We start from the raw sequence: 13,894 nt of genomic DNA on the forward strand, positions 1-13,894 counted from the left end.
CACCAAGCTACAAGAGCTTCGTGATGAACTATAATATGCAAGGGATGAACAAGACAATTCCCGATCTCTTCGCAATGCTAAAGGTTGCGGAGGTAGAAATCAAGAAGGAGTATCAAGTGTTGATGGTCAACAAGACCGCCAGTTTCAAGAAAAAGGGTAAAGGGAAGAAGAAGGGGAACTTCAAAAAGAACGGCAAACAAGTTGCTGCTCAAGAGAAGAAGCCCAAGTCTAGACCTAAGCCTGAGACTGAGTGTTTCTACTGCAAGCAGACTGGTCACTGGAAGCGGAACTGCCCCAAGTATTTGGCGGATAAGAAGGATGGCAAGGTGAACAAAGGTATATGTGATATACATGTTATTGATGTGTACCTTACTAGAGCTCGCAGTAGCACCTGGGTATTTGATACTAGTTCTGTTGCTAATATTTGCAACTCGAAACAGGGACTACAGATTAAGTGAAGACTGGCTAAGGACGAGGTGATGATGCACGTGGGAAATGGTTCCAAAGTCGATGTGACCGCCGTCGCACGCTACCTCTACATCTACCTTCGGTTTAATTTTAGACCTGAATAATTGTTATTTGGTGCCAGCGTTGAGCATGAACATTATATCTGGATCTTGTTTAATGCGAGACGGTTATTCATTTAAATCTGAGAATAATGGTTGTTCTATTTATATGAGTAATATCTTTTATGGTCATGCACCCTTGAAGAGTGGTCTATTTTTATTGAATCTCGATAGTAGTGATACACATATTCATAATGTTGAAGCCAAAAGATGCAGAGTTGATAATGATAATGCAATTTATTTGTGGCACTGTCGTTTAGGTCATATTGGTGTAAAGCGCATGAAGAAACTCCATACTGATGGACTTTTGGAATCACTTGATTATGAATCACTTGGTACTTGCGAACCATGCCTTATGGGCAAGATGACTAAAACGCCGTTCTCCGGAACAATGGAGCGAGCAACAGATTTGTTGGAAATCATACATACTGATGTATGTGGTCCGATGAATGTTGAGGCTTGCGGTTGGTATCGTTATTTTCTCACCTTCATAGATGATTTGGGCAGATATGGGTATATCTACTTAATGAAACATAAGTCTGAAACATTTGAAAAGTTCAAAGAATTCCAGAGTGTAGTGGAAAATCATCGTAACAAGAAAATAATGTTTCTACGATCTGATCGTGGAGGAGAATATTTGAGTTACGAGTTTGGTCTACTTTTGAAACAATGCGGAATAGTTTCACAACTCACGTCACCTGGAACACCACAACGTAATGGTGTGTCAGAACGTCGTAATCATACTAGGTATGGTGCGATCTATGATGTCTCTTACTGATTTACCGCTATCGTTTTGGGGTTATGCTTTAGAGACGGCTACATTCATGTTAAATAGGGCACCATCAAAATCCGTTGAGACGATGCCTTATGAACTATGGTTTGGCAAGAAACCAAAGTTGTCATTTCTTAAAGTTTGGGACTGTGATGCTTATGTGAAAAATCTTCAACCTGATAAGCTCGAACCCAAATCGGAGAAATGTGTCTTCATAGGATACCTAAAGGAAACTGTTGGGTACACCTTCTATCACAGATCCGAAGGCAAGACATTCGTTGCTAAGAATGGATCCTTTCTAGAGAAGGAGTTTCTCACGAAAGAAGTGAGTGGGAGGAAAGTAGAACTTGATGAGGTAACTATACCTGCTCCCTTATTAGAAAGTAGTAATTAAAGAAACCGGTTCCTGTGACGCCTACAACAATTAGTGAGGAAGCTAATGATATTGATCATGAAACTTCAGATCAAGTTACTACCGAACCTCGTTGAGGGAGTTCCGGACTAGGGGGTGTCCGGACAACCGAACTATCATGATCGGCCGGACTCCAAGACTATGAAGATACAAGATTGAAGACTTCGTCCCGTGTCCGGATGGGACTTTCCTTGGCATGGAAGGCAACTTTGGCGATGCGGATATGTAGATCTCCTACCATTGTAACCGACTTTGTGTAACCCTAGCCCTCTCCGGTGTCTATATAAACCGGATGGCTTTAGTCCATAGGACGAACAACAATCATACCATAGGCTAGCTTCTAGGGTTTAGCCTCCTTGATCTCGTGGTAGATCCACTCTTGTAACACACATCATCAATATTAATCAAGCAGGACGTAGGGTTTTACCTCCATCAAGAGGGCCCGAACCTGGGTAAAACATCGTGTCCCTTGTCTCCTGTTACCATCCGCCTAGACGCACAGTTCGGGAGCCCCTACCCGAGATCCGCCGGTTTTGACACCGACATTGGTGCTTTCATTGAGAGTTCCTCTGTGCCGTCACCGATAGGCTCGATGGCTTCTTCGATCATCATCAACGACGCAGTCCAGGGTGAGACCTTCCTCCCCGGATAGATCTTCGTATTCGACGCCTTCGCCCTGCGGGCCGATTCGCTTGGCCAACTGGAGCAGATCGGAAGCTACGCTCCTGGCCGTCAGGTCAGATTTGGAAGTTTGAACTTCACGGCTGACATCCGCGGGGACTTGATCCTCGATGGATTCGAGCCACAGCCGAGCGTGCCGCACTGTCACGGCGAGCATGATTTAGCTCTGCAGCCGGACAGTACCCTAGAGGCCGCACTCGAACCCGCTCCGATCTTCAATTCGGAGCCGGCAGCGCAGATAGAGGACGGATGGCTAGACACCGCCTCGGGGGCTGCAACCTCTACGGCGATAGAGCCGAACACTGACCTTGTCCCTCATAAAGCTCGTGACTTCAAGGTGCCGGACTCCTCACCAGACTCCGAACCTCCCGCGCCCCCTCCGATCGAATCCGATTGGGCGCCGATCATGGAGTTCACCGCGGCGGACATCTTCCAACACTCACCTTTTGGTGACATCTCGAGTTCGCTAAAGTATCTCTCATTATCAGGAGAGCCCTGGCCGGACTGCGACCAGGACGGTTGGGATGCGGACGACGAAGAAATTCAAAGCCCACCCACCACCCACTTGGTAGCCACTGTCGACGATCTAACCAACATGCTAGACTACGACTCCGAAGACATCGACGGTATGGACGACGATGCCGGAGACGACCAAGAACCAGCGCCTACCGGGCACTGGACAGCCACCTCATCATATGACATATACATGGTGGATATCCCAAAGGATGGGAATGGCGAAGGAGCAGCGGAGGATGACCCCTCCAAAAACAGCCCAAGCGCCTACGTCAGCGGCGCCGTTCTAAATCCCGCCACAGCAAGAATGGCGATTCCGGCACCGGAGATAATAATACCCCGGACAGTGCCGAAGACAACCCCCTCCAGCAAAATTCAGCGCAGGAGGACGGAGACACCAGCCCTCATGAGAGAGCGGCAGAAGAAGAGGTAGAGGATTATATGCCTCCCTCCGGAGACGAGGCAAGCCTCGACGACGACGAATTCGTCGTGCCTGAGGATCCCGTCGAACAAGAGCGTTTTAAACACAGGCTTATGGCCACGGCAAACAACCTCAGGAAAAAGCAGCAACAACTTAGAGCTGATCAAGATCTGCTAGCCGACAGATGGACTGAAGTCCTCGCGGCCGAAGAGCATGAGCTCGAACGCCCCTCCAAAAGCTACCCTAAACGCAAGCTGCTCCCCCGATTAGAGGAGGAGACATATGAACCTGCATCACCAGCAGATAATACGGCTGACCGACCACCCCGTGGTCGCGATAGGGAGGCCTCTAGGCCCTTCACTAGAACCATACCCTGGCATCGCTCGAAAAGCACAAGGCCACAGGGGAACGCTCCGGACTTGCGAGATATATTGGAGGATAAGGCAAGACAATCAAGATCGATCTACGGATCGCGTGGGCGCCCCACGATACGTGACGACAACCGTCGCGCCGGACATAGTAAGTCCGGCCGGGCCGAACAAAATAGACAAAGCTCTCTTGAGCTCCGTCGTGACATCGCCCAGTACAGAGGCGCCACACACCCACTATGCTTCACAGATGAAGTAATGGATCATCAAATCCCCGAAGGGTTTAAACCCGTCAATATCGAATCTTATGATGGCACAACAGACCCCGCGGTTTGGATCGAAGACTATCTCCTTCACATCCACATGGCCCGCGGTGATGACCTTCACGCCATCAAATATCTCCCGCTCAAGCTTAAGGGACCTTCCCGGCATTGGCTTAACAGCTTGCCAGCAGAGTCAATTGGGAGTTGGGAAGACCTGGAATCAGCATTCCTCGATAACTTCCAAGGCACATATGTGCGACCACCAGACGCTGATGACCTAAGCCACATAATTCAGCAGCCAGACGAATCGGCCAGACAATTCTGGACACGGTTCTTAACCAAGAAAAACCAAATCGTCGACTGTCCGGATGTGGAGGCCCTCGCGGCCTTCAAGCATAACATCCGCGATGAGTGGCTTGCCCGGCACCTGGGACAGGAAAAGCCGAAATCCATGGCAGCCCTCACATCACTCATGACCCGCTTCTGCACGGGTGAGGATAGCTGGCTAGCACGCAGCAACAACCTCAGCAAAAATTCTGGCAGTCCAGATTTGAAGGACCGAAATGGCAGGTCGCGTCGTAACAAAAACAAACGCCGCACTAACGGCGACAATAGTGAGGATACAACAGTCAATGCTGGATTCAGAGGCTCTAAACCCGGTCAGCGGAAAAAGCCATTCAAAAGAACTACTCTGGGTCCGTCCAATTTGGACAGAATACTCGACCGCTCGTGCCAGATACACGGCACCCCCGAAAAACCAGCCAACCACAACAACAGGGACTGTTGGGTATTCAAGCAGGCAGGCAAGTTAATTGCCGAAAACGAGGACAAGGAGCTGCATAGCGATGACGAGGAAGAGACCTGACCGCCGAACAATAGAGGACAGAAGGGTTTCCCCCCACAGGTGCGGATGGTGAACATGATATACGCAACGCACATACCCAAAAGGGAGCGGAAGCGTGCACTCAGGGATGTATACGCGATGGAGCCAGTTGCCCCGAAGTTCAATCCATGGTCCTCCTGCCCGATCACTTTTGGCCGAAGGGACCACCCCACTAGCATCCGCCACGGCGGATTCGCCGCAATGGTTTTAGACCCAATCGTCGATGGATTTCACCTTACCAGAGTCCTGATGGACGACGGCAGCAGCCTGAACCTGCTTTACCAGGATATAGTGCGCAAAATGGGCATAGACCCCTCAAGGATTAAACCTACCAAGACGACCTTTAAAGGTGTCATACCAGGTGTAGAAGCCAATTGTACAGGCTCAGTTACACTGGAAGTGGTCTTCAGATCCCCGGATAACTTCCGAAGCGAGGAGTTAATCTTTGACATAGTTCCGTTCCGCAGCGGCTATCATGCCCTGTTCGGACGTACCGCGTTTGCAAAGTTCAACGCGGTGCCGCACTACGCATACCTCAAGCTCAAGATGCCAGGCCCTCGAGGAATCATCACGGTCAATGGAAACACTGAACGTTCTCTCCGCACGGAGGAACATACAGCAGCTCTCGTGGCAGAAGTACAATGCGGCCTCTTAAGGCAATTCTCGAGTCCGGCCGTTAAGCGGCCGGACACAGCTAAGCGCGCCCGGAGTAACCTACAACAAGACCACCTGGCACGTTCCGAGCACGCGTAGCAGTGCGGCCCCAACCCCAGCCCCCGCAAAACATCAAGACAGGTCCTTCGCGTACACCATTATGCTCTGAAGATACCATGGGCATGGGGAGAGGGGCACGACCACGATAGGCCCAGACTGTGGCTCAACCACACCAGGGGCTCTCAAGTGTGTTGTTCTTTTTTTCTTTCCTCTTTTTTATTTATTTTTTAGCCACAGGACTCCGTTCGTCAGAGGCCTTGTCCGGCAGCAGACCTGCCGAACTCACGATGCAACAGCCAGGGAAGGATAAAGGCTACACCGAATATCCAGGTGGTCTCCATTACGAGCATTAAATCTGTTTTATACACCACTCCGCAGCCTACCCCTGGAGGGGGACACGCTTAAATAGTCCCGTCCCTTGCTTATCGCACTAGTTGTATCGTTCTGCATTCATAGCAGCACTTCTTGAATAAAACAATGCAACACCTTTTTGCTTATAATTGCGTTTCCTTTTTATACATATGTTCATTTACGGCATGTCGCATCCGTACACTTTGGTACGGTTCAAATACACCAGGGGCTTACGTTTCCCGCATCATGGTGTGATAAGTCTGAACACTTTCACAAGTGCGGCACCCCGAACTTATAGCATTATATGCACCGGCTCCGAATCATGTCTTGGGTTAATAGTTGGGTTTGCCCGGCTCCCATGTTTTGGTACCTTATGTTCCGTTGTATCGGCTAAGGTAGCACTGGGAGAACCACTGTGATTGCGCCCCAGTTGAGCTGGGTTAACGCCTCAGTGGAGAAAGCTAAAACTGACCGTCATGATGAGGCGAGAGCCGGTCGCTGTTCGAGAGGTTTTTTGCGAGTCCTTAAAGACTTATGCCGCTTAGAGCGAGGAGCCGGTTTTTGTCCGGCTCAGGCGTGGATATTGCCCCAAATTCGGCCTTCCGAAGACTAGGGGCTTCGCCAAAATTTAAAATTATAGAATTCCATGGCTAAGTGACAGTGTTCAAGCATTATAAGTCCGGTTGCCTTGTTCATCGTGTTGAGCGCCTCCCTAGATGGACCCAAAAATGGGAACAAGAGTGCTCAAGTTTATCCCGAACACCCCAGCACTCGCGGCATGGGGGCTGAAGCCGACGACTTGCCATCTCTCAGATTTGATAAACAGCCGCACAGAAGGTAAAATTTTAAATTAACAAGCGTTGCTTAGCGCATATGAACTAAGTTTTCAACGCACAGGATAACAAAATGCGAGTCTACTCAAATACTACATCTTTGGAGCACTCACCCGCAATAGTGCGGGCACCCTTCAGGACACTCTTATAATACATCTCGGGCGTGCGGTACTCCTTGCCCTGCGGTGGCGGGTCCGTCACAAGCTTCTGGGCATCCATCTTGCCCCAGTGCACCTTTGCGCGGGCAAGGGCCCGACGGGCACCCTCAATACAAGCGGAGTGCTTGATGACTTCAACCCACGGGCACGCATCCACCAGCCGCCGCACCAGGCCGAAGTAGCTCCCAGCATGGCCTCCTTAGGCCACAGCCGAACTATGAGGCCCTTCATGGCCTGTTCGGCCACCTTGTGGAGCTCGACCAGCTGCTTCAGCTGGTCGCTAAGGGGCACCGAATGTCCGGCCTCAACATACTGAGACTAGAAGACCTTCTCCGTTGAGCTCCCCTCCTCGGCCCGGTAGAATGCGGCAGCATCGGATATGCTGCGAGGAAGATCTGCGAACGCTCCTGGAGAGCTCCGAATTCGGGTAAGTGATATGTAACTCACACTCACATGCTTACTGCATGAAAAATGCCTTACCCGCCGCTATTTTCTTCAACGCCTCGATTTCCTGGAGGGCCTTATAGGCTTCTGCCCTAGCGGTTTTGGCAGTCTCAAGAGCCGTCGCAAGCTCGGACTCTCGAGTCTTCAAGTCATGCTCCAAACTCTCATGTTTTTCCATGAGAGCCTGGAGCTCTTGCTGTACCTCCGCCACCCGCGCCTCATGCTTCTCTCGCTCGGTGCGTTCCGCGGCCGCACTACGTTCGGCCGCGGACACCGCCTCCTTCAGGGTCGCCACCTCGTTCGTGGCCCCTATTACATCCACGTTATCCTTGTCATTTTTCTTGCAACCAAAATCCTTTTTTATAAGGTACAATTTTAATAAGGTGTTACTCACCTTCCTTGTCCTCGAGCTGCTTTTTGGCATGGCCAAGCTCGTTCTCAGACTGCTCGAGGCTTTCCTTCAAAGTATTGACCTCCGCAGACAGTGCGACGGAGGTCAGCAGCACAACCTGCAATCCCATATTGACATATTTTTTATGACTCCTGCGTATATCTTTTTAGATCCTCAGTCCGACTTTTCTTTCCGAACACCGAACCGAGCATCAGGGGCTACTGTCTATGCGGTACCATTTTATATATATCGAAATTCTTACCTCAAAGCCTGTTAGAAGGCTGCTGCAGGCTTCTGTCAGCCCGCTCTTGGCAAGCTGAACCTTCTGAATCACCGCACTCATAACAGTGCGGTGTTCCTCTTCAATGGAGGTGCCATTGAGCGCCTCCAGCAAGTTATCCGGCGCCTCCGGTTGGACGGAGGCTGCCGGCGTCACGGTCTTGCCCTTCTTACGAAGGGGTCGCCCGCCGGACTCCGGAGCCACTGTAGGTTCCGGGGCCAAGTCCGGTGCAAAGTCCGGGAGGTTGTCCTGCGACACCTCCGGGGCCTCTTCCTCCTGGTGGGTCCCTTCCTGGGATCCCACCTTGGCATCGTCCGCATCACGGGGGGTGGAGGCAGTTGGAAGGGAATCCATGTCCGACGCACCTAAGGACCCGCTCGACGAAGCAGGGAGATCATCCTTGGGCGGACTGCAGGGTTGTATGCGGCATTAGAAAGACATTATGTGGCGAAAAGAAAAACCTTGAAGTTATTCGGGAGTCCGGATACTTACGATCTCGCCAGGGGATTGGCCCTTGGAGGCCAGTCCTCGTCGTCGTCACTGGCGTTGGCGGAGCAGTCTGGGGAAAGAGTTTTTCCCTTCTTGGACCCTTCGGCCTCCCTTGTTGGGGAGGCCTTCCTTTTCTTCCCTCCCCCCGCTGGGGGAGAGGCTTTCTTCTTCTCCTCCTCGCCTTTGTGGGAAGAGTCGGCCTCGGATTCATCATCCGATAGCACTTGAAAACGGGAGCTCTTTCGAGTACCCGTGGCTTTCTTCTCCGGCACCACATGGGGTGCCGGAGCCAGCAACCCCATTAGGCGGGCGTCCGCTGGGCCCTCTGGCAATGGGGCCGGACAGATAGTCTGTTCGGCCTTCGCCAGCCAGTCCTGTCAAAGGTAAAGGGAGTTTAGATCCCGCATAGAGTCAAACTATGGAAAACAAGCGACAAAATCGTTTACCTCGTCAGTTGGATGCTGCGAGCTGAATCCGCGATCTTCGGTAGCGGATGCGGGAGCCTCGGCGCCCTTGAACAGCACCTTCCAGACATCTTCGTACGTAGTGTCGAAGAGCCCTTTCAGAGTCTGGTGCTGCGCCGGATCGAATTCCCACATGTTGAAGCCCGTCGCTGGCACGGGAGAATCCGGCGGATGAGCATGACTTGGACAACGTTGACAAGCTTGAGCTTCTTGTCCACCAGCTTTTGGATACAGGCTTGGAGTCCTATCAGTTCCTCGGAATCACCCCAGATCCGGCCGATCTCTTTCCAGGAGGTGAGCCGTGTGGGGATGCCGGATCTGAATTCGGGGGCCGCTGCCCAATCAGGGTCACGCGGCTCGGTGATGTAGAACCACCCCGATTGCCACCCCTTAACGGTTTCCACGAAGGTTCCCTCCAGCCAAGTAACGTGGGACATCCTGCCCACCATGGCGCCTCCGCACTCCGCTTGGCTGCCCTTCACAACCTTCGGCTTGACACTGAAGGTCTTGAGCCACAAGCCGAAGTGGGGCTGGATGCAGAGGAAGGTCTCGCACATGACGATAAACGCCGAGATGTTGAGGATGAAATTCGGGGCCAGATCATGGAAATCCAGGCCGTAGTAGAACACGAGCCCCCGGACAAAGGGATGAAGTGGGAAGCCCAGTCCACGGAGGAAATGGGGAAGAAATACTACCCTCTCATGGGGCCTGGGGGTGGGGATGAGCTCCCCCTCGTCGGGGAGCCGGTGCGCGATGTTGCTGGACAAATATCCGGCGTTGCGCAGCTTCTGGATCTGCCCCTCCGTAATGGAGGAGGCCATCCACTTGCCTCCCGCTCCGGACATAGTTGGAGAAGGTTGAGGTGAGAAGCGCGGACTTGGGCGCTGGAGCTTGAGTTCGCGGAGATGGATAAGCCAAGGAGGAAGAAGGCGCAAGTAAAAGGGTTGGATCTTTATCCCCTTATATGGGCGGACAAAAACATGTGTCCCCACTGGCCTGGTAAAACTCGCTTATCTCCCAAGCGCCACAATCAATGGCGCGGTTGGTTTACCCACGTCCGTATTGATGGGAATCCCGGAATAAGGGGAACACGATCTCTGCTTTGACAAGACGTGCCAAGGAAACCGCTTCACGAAATGCGCTGAGGTGGTACAGTAAAAACAATTCGAGTAAAGGCTTGGTAGTGGTGTGACGTCACGCCACAGAATACGTCAGCAGATTGAACTTGTGTAATATTATTCTCTCTATGATGGTACATGGAATTTATTTTTTGCAGAGCCGGACACTATCCTGGTGTTCACAATCTTCTATAAATTATTCGGAGGAAGAACCCGCCTTGCAATGCCGAAGACAACATGCGCGCCGGACTCGTCGTCATTGAAGCCTGGTTCAGGGGCTACTGAGGGAGTTCCGGACTAGGGGGTGTCCGGACAGCCGAACTATCATGATCGGCCGGACTCCAAGACTATGAATATACAAGATTGAAGACTTCGTCCCGTGTTCGGATGGGACTTTCCTTGGCGTGGAAGGCAAGCTTGGCGATACGGATATGTAGATCTCCTACCATTCTAACCGACTTTGTGTAACCCTAGCCCTCTCTGGTGTCTATATAAACCGAATGGCTTTAGTCCATAGGACGAACAACAATCATACCATAGGCTAGCTTCTAGGGTTTAGCCTCCTTGATCTTGTGGTAGATCCACTCTTGTAACACACATCATCAATATTAATCAAGCAGGACGTAGGGTTTTACCTCCATCAAGAGGGCCCGAACCTGGGTAAAACATCGTGTCCCTTGTCTCCTGTTACCATCCGCCTAGACGCACAGTTCGGGACCCCCTACCCAAGATCCGCCAGTTTTGACACTGACACTCATAGGTAAACGAGAGTAAGATCCGCACCAGAGTGGTACGGTAATCCTATTCTGGAAGTCATGTTACTTGACCATGGCGAACCTACGAACTATGAGGAAGCGATGATGAGCCAAGATTCCACAAAATGGCTAGAGGCCATTGTCGGTGTCAAAACCAGCGGATCTCGGGTAGGGGGTCCCGAACCGTGCGTCTAAGGCTAATGGTAACAGGAGGCGGGGGACACAATGTTTACCCAGGTTCGGGCCCTCTCTATGGAGGTAATACCCTACTTCCTGCTTGATTGATCTTGATGATATGAGTATTACAAGAGTTGATCTACCACGAGATCGTAGAGGCTAAACCCTAGAAGCTAGCATACAATTGTGATTGTTGTTGTCCTACGGACTAAACCCTTCGGTTTATATAGACACTGGAGGGGGCTAGGGTTAGACAAAGTCAGTTACAGAGAAGGAAATCTACATATCCGAATTGCCAAGCTTGCCTTCCACGCAAAGGAGAGTCCCACCCGGACACGAGACAAAGTCTTCAATCTTGTATCTTCAAAGTCCAACAGTCCGGCACAAGTACATAGTCTGGCTGTCCGAGTACCCCCTAATCCAGAACTCCCTCAGTAGCCCCTGAACCAGGCTTCAATGATGATGAGTCCGGCGCGCAGATTGTCTTTGGCATTGCAAGGTGGGTTCCTTCTCCGAATACTCCAAGGTAGATATTGAACACATGAATCGTGTCCGGCTCTGCAAAACAAATTCCACGTACTACTGTAGAGAGCACAATATTCCACAAATCTAATCTGCTGACAACTTTCCATAGCGTGACATCACACCGCGGCCTGGTCATTATGCGAACTGTTTTTCTCAACCTGCTACTGCACATATTGCGAGGCGGTTTTACTGGCACGTCTTGTCGAAGCAGAGATCGTGTCCCCTTATCACGGGATTCTCATCAATATGGGTGTTGGTAACCCAACCGCGCCATCAACGTGGCGCTTGGGGAATAAGCGAGTTTATGGGGCAAGTGGGGAGGCGCACAGTTTCTACCGCCTTTATAAAGAGACAAGGATTCCCATTTTTCACCCACGCCCTCTTCTTCCTCTGCTCATCCATTCTCGCTCGAGCTCCAGCGCCCAAGTTTTCACCTTCTCTGCAAAAGTCATTCCAAGCATGTCCGGAGCGGGAGGCAAGTGGATGGCCTCCTCCGTCATGGAGGAGGACATTACGAAGCTTCGGGAGGCCGGATACCTGTCCGCAAACATCACGCACTAGCTTCCGGCTGAAGGGCAGATTGTCCCCACCCCAAAACCCCAGGAGAGGGTAGTGTTCCTCTCTCACTTCGTCCATGGACTGGGATCCCCCCTCCACCCGTTTGTCTGCGGGCTGATGTTCTACTACAGGCTGGACTTCCATGATCTGGCCCCCAATTTCATCCTCAACATCTCAGCGTTCATCGCCGTGTGCGAGGCCTTCCTCTGCATCATGCCCCACTTCGGCCTATGGCTGAGACCTTCAACGTGAAGCCAAAGGTGGTGGGCGGCCAGCAAGCGGAGTGCGGGGGCGCCATGGTGGGCAAGATGCCCAATGTCACCTGGCCCGAAGGCTCCTATGTGGAGACCGTGAAGGGGTGGCAATCGGGGTGGTTCTACATCACCGAGCCGCGCGACCCAACTGGGCGGCGACCCCTAAATTTTGATCCGGCGTCCCCATGCGGCTCACCTCCTAGAAAGAGAAGGGCTTAGCCTGGGGCTCCTCGGTGGAGCTGACCGGACTCTAGACCTGCACCCAAAACATGATAGGCAAGAAAATCAAGCTTGTCAATGTGGTCCAGGTCATGCTCATCCGCCGGATCCTTCCATGTCAAAGACGGGCTTATAATTTGTGGGAGTTTGACCCGGCCGAACACCAAATGCTGCAAGAGCTCTTCGACATGACGCACGAAGACGTCTGGAAGGTGCTCTTCAAGGCCACTGAGGTCCCCCCACCCATTACTGAAGAACGCGGACTCAGCGCGAAACGCCAAGCCCATTCGGTGAGTCTTTATATTTTGCAAGATGTGCCTTTTACCAGCATATTCGTGGGAGGAAACTAAGCCTCCAAGCTGATTTAATCAGGACTGGGTATCGACAGCGGAGCGGATTGACTGTCTGGCTCCACTATCCGAAGATCAAGCATCGCCTCTCTTAACAAAGATGATGTTTCCGGTGCCCTATGAGGTGCCGGAGAAGAAGGCCAAGAAGAAGGCCGCGGGGACCAGGAAAGGTCTCCGGCGCAAGGTGGCATCGGACGTGACGTCCGAAGACACCGAGACACGCTCCTCCAACGAAGCCGAGGAGGAGGAAGAGGAAATTCCTCCCCTCGCAACCGGGTGGGGGAGAAGAAGAGGAAGGCCGCCCCGCAGGGGGAGGCCGAGGCGTCCAAGAAGGGAAAGACCTTCCTTCCGGACCACTCCACCACGGCCACCTACAGCGGCGAGGAGTGGCTGCCCAGGGACAAGCCCCTGGCTAAGTCGTAAGCATCCTGGACACTTTAATACTTCCAGTATGTTTTGCTTTATTGCTTCTTATCATGCCAAACATGAATGTGCAGTCCGGCCAAGTCCCACATCGGGGTATCCTCTTCGGAGGGGTCCTTGGGCCCGTCGGCAATGAACAACGATTCACTCCCAACAACCTCCTCCCCCAGGCCCGCGGACGACACCGAGGTGTTGTCTCAGTGGATACAACACTAGGGGGAGACGGTTCTGGAGACGCCCCCAGGCAAAATCCCAGTCGCCGGGCACATGGGAGGGAAGGCCCCCATGGACTCCGATAACGGGGGCCGCAGCAAGTCTGGCCCCCAGCCGAATACGGCTCCGGAAACCCAAGTGGTTCCGGATTTAGGCACGCAGCCTCTCTCTAAGGAGGGCGAGATGCCTGTACCGATGACCTCTGTCCATCTAGAGGCGTCAGATAACTTGCTGGAAGTGCTTCGCGGCGCTTCCATTGATGAAGAACACCATACTCTTATGAGTGCGGTGATTGAGAA

Source organism: Triticum dicoccoides, chromosome 2B, assembly GCF_002162155.2.
Source record: "Triticum dicoccoides isolate Atlit2015 ecotype Zavitan chromosome 2B, WEW_v2.0, whole genome shotgun sequence".
Classification (NCBI taxonomy): Eukaryota; Viridiplantae; Streptophyta; class Magnoliopsida; order Poales; family Poaceae; genus Triticum; species Triticum dicoccoides.